The sequence below is a fragment of the Cariama cristata genome, unplaced genomic scaffold, assembly GCF_000690535.1.
Source record: "Cariama cristata isolate BGI_N322 unplaced genomic scaffold, ASM69053v1 scaffold7422, whole genome shotgun sequence".
NCBI lineage: Eukaryota > Metazoa > Chordata > Aves > Cariamiformes > Cariamidae > Cariama > Cariama cristata.
In genome coordinates, this window is record NW_009603174.1 from 1 (window position 1) to 7,189 (window position 7,189).

Here is a 7,189-nt window from a genome sequence, read left to right on the forward strand (position 1 = left end):
TTCATACGAGGAAAAAAAAAAAAATATATCTAGTAGCTCAAGAAATGTGAGAAAATTGGTTGTGCTTTGCCAGCTGGACCGTTCTGAACCCGGTTGGTCTTGTGGTGTTCGAGGGCACAGGCCTGAAACTGGGTCTGAGGGGGCCCCATGTTGCCACCTCCGCTTCTTAAGTTTTTAACGACCTTCTAATTATTTTCATAACTAAATTCAGATCTCTGCGCTGCTTAGAGGCATTTGCTCAGTCAGCCATGGCCAAAGCCTGGGTTATGATTTTTAGCTATCACCGTGAGATCTCCCTCTACCTTTCCAGGTTGAGTAATTGTGTAAAGATTTGTGTAAAATCTAGGAATTGTGTAAAGCCAAAACTGCTTTTATAGGAGAAAGTGCCTCCAGAAACCTGCTCAGGAAACAGGAAACTACTCATTGAGATAGAAATTGATAGGAGAGTCAAGGGAAGGCTTTGTAAGCTGAGTGCTGGTTACACTCTGAGAAAGCCTGAATGCAGCCTGTGGCCAAAAGAGCAGGAGAAAATGCAGTCTTTTCCGGGAAAAAGATGCACTTTCTTGTTTTGAAGTAAACACGTGTATCCTATGGAAGCTGACCCTTCGCTTCTTGCATTTAGAGCCTGTGTCAGACTATTTACAAGGTCCGCACAGCACATATTCATAAGGAAGCCTGGAAACTATCCTGCTGCCAGTAGATGTTGTTACTACATTTGGTGCGGTGATTCCTCTTTTTGCCTCCCCAAGAGAGTATTAACCTGGCCGTGATGAGATAGCCTCTGTGCCGAGTCCCCCAGACACCCCCAGCACCAGCAGAAGGGATGTGGATGCATTACAGTCATTGCTGCATCGCTGTTTTTCAGGCTGGAATTACACATCTCCAGAGGAAAGTTCAGTTTCCGCCGCTTCCCCCGCTTTTCCTCAGTTTCTGAAAACAAGCTGGCTGCTGTGAAAGTGCTGCTGAGCTGATGCCATCAAGGCAGAAGCTCTGGAAACAGGGCAGTGATGGAGTTTCTCAGGTTCGGTAGCAGCCTAGCTTGTGCCTGCAGTTGAGAGTGGACGCAGCAAGGCAGGCAACAAGGAAGAAGAGAGCAGGAAGCCACGTGGAGTAGATTGGCATGTGGGAGGGAAGGATTAGGATAGAGGTGAGAAGGGGGCAAAGACTCTGAGCAGGATCAGAGGGTATTGTCACAAATCCCACTCGGTGGAGCACCGGGATCGTCTGTCCATGCGTAGGAGATTCCCATGGATAATGGAAAAAATTCAGCTTAATGCAAAATTCTTGGGTTTAAAGATACTCAGTTTTAGTACCTAAAACCAATAATTTGCTAACATTAATCATTTTCCAACATTTTAAAGTATGTATGTAGGACCATCCTCAACAGTTTATGTGAAGCCCTTCTGTCGTTTCCAGGTTACAAATTCCAATAAAGAAATCCTGAGAAGGAGATAGCTGCTGCTATCTGCCATCGAAATCCACTTCATGCTCGTAACTGCAGTTTCATCTTTGACATAGGTATTTAAAGTACTAGGACAAATCGAGTGATGCAGTCATATTTCATTTGGTACTCATCTAAAACTAGAATTAAATCTCATATCCCTATAAATACATGACCTGTGCTTTCCTTTTAATGTCTTACCTGCGGAAATAGTCTATCAAACCATTGCAGCGTATTCCCCATAAACCCATTTCCTTTCCAACACAGAAAAAAGCATCCTCAGGTAAAATAACCGTGTCTTAAAAGCACAGAACCCAGATAACTTCTTTAATTTCTGATGCTAACAGGGGTGAATAATGGTAAAAACAACTTGGTCGATAAATTCCCACAACTGGAAACTCCCACGAAGCATATGAGTCATCCTGCGCTGCAGGAATGGCCTGAAAGGAAGGAAGGACTGTTCGCTAGATAGGATGGGTGCAACAACAAAACTTTCAGTTAACCGTCTGTAAAATAAGAATAATATTTGTGGATAAGGTTTGTGACTGTGCTGGGCTTAGAGAGCGTGGGCATCATGAAACGACAAAAAAATGACATAGCTGCTGTTTCAAAAGTCTTCAAGCACTTACTGCCCCAAATTGCGCTAATCACAATGATACCAAGTCTCAAGAAAATTTGCTTGCTATTTAATAAAGAGGCGGTCAGGGAAGAACTTACAGATATATAAAGTTAGCTGTAAAAATGGACACGTTATTATTTCAATTCTTTTTTGAAGTATGCAGCTCAGGTTAAATAAGTGAGAACAAGTGGGGAGAGAGTAAGAACAAAGAGAAGAAATGCAAAAAAGGAAAAGCAACATAAAAACCTGAGAGGAAACAGCCTTTATAAAAGCAACTCTTACAGGAAATTCTGTCAGCTTTTGGAAGGCCAGAACTCTCAAGGTTGGCAGTCTTGCTCTTTGAATAGACCTCTCTGAGAAAAAAAAAGAAAAAGAAAAGCAGTATTTTCTTTCCTTTTGATCCAAAAAAAACAAAATAGCAACAGCATGGTGCGTGCCCACAAGCAATTAGAAGTAACAAATTAAGAGCACAGTTAGTCTCTGTCCTTCTACAGCAGCTCAAACCAAGCGCTGACACACCTATGCACTAAGACATTTGACCCATTTGGGGCTTATGAGGTCCAGAATGTTTTTAAGTAAGCGTCACGGGGCAGCAAGTACTTTAATTTTCAGTCTTCCCATACTGATTTAGCATCGGCATTTGTTCACGGACAAAATTTGAGTGCATACGTTCTGGAAAACCGCTCAGAAGTTTTAGACTGTGAGAGCAGAGCTTGGTTGCTCCGTGAGTGTCAATTATTAGAACAGGTTGATAAAAGTAATCCCCACGGAGAAAAAACAACCCGCATTTGCTAATAAAAGTAAATAGATAGCTTGATGATCCCCAGCTGAAAACTGCTGTACACCCAAACACTTCATGAGCAGTACATATATGTCAGTTTACACTAAAAAATGAAGACAGAAAAGCCCCGTGCTCACCATCAGCCTTACAGAGTTATTAGCCACCAGAGAAGCCACCCAAGCAACCTTATGAAATGTCACTTGTCCCAGTCTGGCTGGCTTGTGCAACGTAAGACGATTCCAGCAGTTTCCCACCCTGCCCTCCGTCATGCAGGGGCTTCCCATGGGCCCCACTGCTTTTCCCAGTGGATGCAATCAAAACAACAGTAATCGCAGCAGACATCCACTCCCTGGCTACCAAATAACCAAAACCACTTAAAAGAAAGCGAGCGAGTCAGCAGATTCACCAAAGAATCGGTGCAAAGAGTCAAAATTGGAAAGGCTGGGTGACAAAATTCAGATGCTTTTACAGGTGGATGTGAAAAGAAACCACACTGCAGCCTCCAGTAGTGCATTGGGGAACACAGAAAGAAACCTGTTCTAAAACATTTCTTTTTATGAAGGTAAGCTTTAGGCTTACTTGTTTTTCTGTCTTGTTTGAAAACTTTGTTTTACCAAGTTGGATTAAATATTTTGACTCAGTCCCAGCTGGGATAAGCTCTGTGATTCCACTGAAGCATATAACCTACTGCAAATTTAATCGACTGATCTGTCACATCTTTCTAGTGCCCCAAGTGAAATGATCAAAGTGCCCGTGTGCTATGCAAGGTGGGATTTCAATTCTGTTCTTACCAGCTGGGCGCTGCTTCAGGCTAAGCTTCAACGACAATGATGACAAAGCGTGATTTCTCCAGGCAATGGCCTACAGGCACGTCTAAAACCAGAGAGAAAAGCCGTACCGAGTTAAAGCATCTCATATTTTATTTCAACCAGGATGGCAGAAACTGCAGATGGGGGAGCAAGGTTAAGGACTGACCAATCTCTTTCCACATCCAGTGCAGCGGATGCAGCCTAGGACTAATTTACAAATGCATAAGAAATGCACTTCTGTCTTAAAATATGGTTTAAAGCCATCCTGCTTAGAGAAGTTGTTCTGCAATCAAGGGTAGGTGTGCAGGGAATGTGAATTAGTTTGGTAAATGTCTGAGATATCCGCTATCACTAAAACTGCAGAATAAATCAGAGAACCATACTAGTTCCTAAATATTCATACCTATCATGATTTTATGGAAGCAGAAAGTTACTGTAACCTTATAAATAGAACTGAAAAAGAGAGCTACTAGCCGTGAAAGCAGAAGGTGTTTCATAAAATGGTTTATTTAAGTTTGACTTCCTTAGTCGCTCTTTTGCAGATTATCCTAAATAATCCTGTACAGCAACTATGGGTAGGTGAACAAAAAAGTATCTCTGAACCTGTTCATGAGAGGTAATCTGCTTCTTACAAGTTTCAGCAAACCCAGGAGAAATGAAAGACATAAGCTGATTATTGTATCTTTTTTCTGAAGTGGGTCTGGGATGTATCCTCATTTTCTCTTCTTCATACTGTAATGTTGGGAAGAAATATACTAAAACAAAAATAAAACATGAAAGGACTGTGCAGCTTTTCATCTTCCTGTTGTGGATTCAAACACAGCCCATCCTTTTAACCCCAAACCATTTTGGTTAACGGATGTCTGGTGGTGTATATGAAATGAATTCGTAATCTTTGATTCCCAGCAGATAAGATTTTTATCTTTTATCTTTACTCCCTCTTTTTATTCTGTGGTGTAGTACTGCGCTGAATTTAAGCAACCACCTCTTGCAACTTATGTTAGACTGTCACAGGAACATCAGAAGGACCTGAGCCAGCCCTAACTATACTTCCTTCCCCGCTCCAAGACCTCCACTCGCCCATCTGATCCCACCGTGAGCAGTCGCCTTTGTAGACCCCACCAGCGAGGGCATTGGGAAAGCGCCATGCACGGATGGGTGCACTCAGCCTTACAAACATCCAGCGGGCTTCTTGGAGATGAGATGTTCCTCAGCACTTCTCTTCTTCAGTCAGTACACCGGCAGTGCACTGCATGGATGGAAGTGTGCTAGGGGAACTGATTAAATTTATTTCTGTATGGTATTACATCTATGGTATAGAGACGCTAAATTCACCGAGAATAGTCTCAGGCTCAGTGCCACCTTCATCCTTGCACTACAGGGTCTGCTGATGGATGCTCTGCCACGAAAAAATTCCAGCAATATTTAGGTTTCCGATGCGCTGATGAAGTTCTCTCTGTAAAGAGCAGGACTTGTTTATCCAGATCCATTTGGATAACATCTGAGTCCTGTTCTTCACCGACTTACATAGCTATGCAAGTCCTTCACAGGCATGAGCTGGAGCTGTTTACACTAACTGTAAAACATTCCCAGCAGAACGATCCTCCAAGCCTGATAAAATGCCATCCCAGAAAGTAGTGCCTGTGTTGGGGGTGGTCACGGGTATCTCACCACGAAGGGTGTTGACCTGTGTGACCACAATGAAATAGTTTAACAAATATCCTTCCTGACCTTCCAGCAGAATTCCCAAGATTGTTTTCAACAGAAAGTTGGATAACTTCTTTTGCCCGGTGCCAACAGGGCTGAAATTTTCTTCCCGGTTAGTTGTTAACTATTGGTTTTGTTCACAACTTCTTTTTTCATAGCACAGTCTGCCAGTCAGTCTTGCCATGATCATTATTTTATTAATAGTAAATTGTGTTGCTGTTTTATCATTTGTAAAATCCTTCTTTTCTTCATACAAGATGGCTATTGAGAGCAACCTTAATTCAAGCGTCTCCCGTATTATAAGAGCTGACCTTTGTAAGTCTGATGTTCTTTAAGCATAGCTTTTATGAACTGAACTTTGCTTTTCAAAAACAGACAAAACAAAAAAGCAGAGTCTCTAAGAAGCTCCATCTTCTTTTAGATCTTTCTTTTTCCTGTAACAGCCTGTAAGGCTTTATGTGCTGTATGCTTTTAGCCTAAGGTCTTTCTTAGCCATTGAACTCATGCTTTAAGACTTGCAGAAAAATTGAGGTGTAATTTGGTGATGTAGCATTTGTGTATGGTCATACCTAAAAGAGGAAACTAATTATTTCCTTCTGCTCTACAGTTTGATCACTATAGACTGCTAGCCATATTTCAGCCATTTCTAGCCATAACAACGCAAACTAGACAGGTTAGATGCAGAAAATAACTGGAAAGAAATCCAAAGGCATACTGGCTTATTAGCCGACAAGCCTCACCAAGCAGTGGAGAGGGTTATTTTAAAAACTGCAGGCAAAAGTCCTAGCAGACTCGAATCCACTTGGAATGCTTGAAGAAGGAAACCTCATCACAGGAAATACACGATTCCCAATCATCCAAGGTCAGATCAACCATCTAATGGAGGGGACATTCAAGGAAACATTCAAGGTCAGGTTGGACAGGGCTCTGAGCAACTTGATCCCTGCTTACAGTAGGGAGGTTGGACTAAATGGCTTTCAAGGTCCCTTCCAACCCAAACCATTTGGTGATTCTATGATTCCATGACAGTCGATTGAGAAGGCTAGTCTTTTGGATGACGAATTTTGGATGAGCAGAGGTCGTGTTTCTCCTGCTAAATAAATAGTTTGTCTTGATGACCAAGCTGCAGTTTGATTTGTCGTTAAACCTGGGTGCCCAGCTGGAGGATGGCAGCACTGGCATGTAACTTCGGGATCTGAAGATTCACTGATCTACCGCAGCTGCTTGTTCCTCCCCCTAAAGCTCCTCAGCAGCTTGTTTCTGCTCCTACAGGGAACTGAGTTGAGGCAGAGCTGCTTCCCCAGACTTGGAGCGTACAGTGAATGGTGAGGAGCTACAAGGAGTCTGACATGGAGAGCTGCCTTTGGGATACATACCCACCCCTGTTCTTGGCCATCTGTCAGCGTGCCCCATCTCTAGTCTTGGTACCCCCCCAGCTCACTACCTTCTCCCCTGCATTGCCCACATCTCTGTTGCTGGTCAGACAATGACCAGTTGACAGGACAGAAGAGACATTCTTTGTCCTCAAAGCCCCCCTGCCACCACAGACTAAATAGACAAAAACACCGATTCAGGGAAAATCTGTCCAGCCCCTGTAGCCAAGAAGCAAAAAAAAATATATATACTTGGAATGAACAGAATCTTCTGAAAATACAGCTGTTCAGCTCTACAGAGTGTCTGCAAAGCTACAAAGCATACATGAACTAAAACTCTCAGAGGTTTGTAACTCAGCCATCTTTAGGTAGATGTTTGCAAGAACACTAAATCTTATTTTTGACATCAAGCCCATTCCCCTATCAAACATTGATCCCTTGATCAACTGTTCAGAAAGA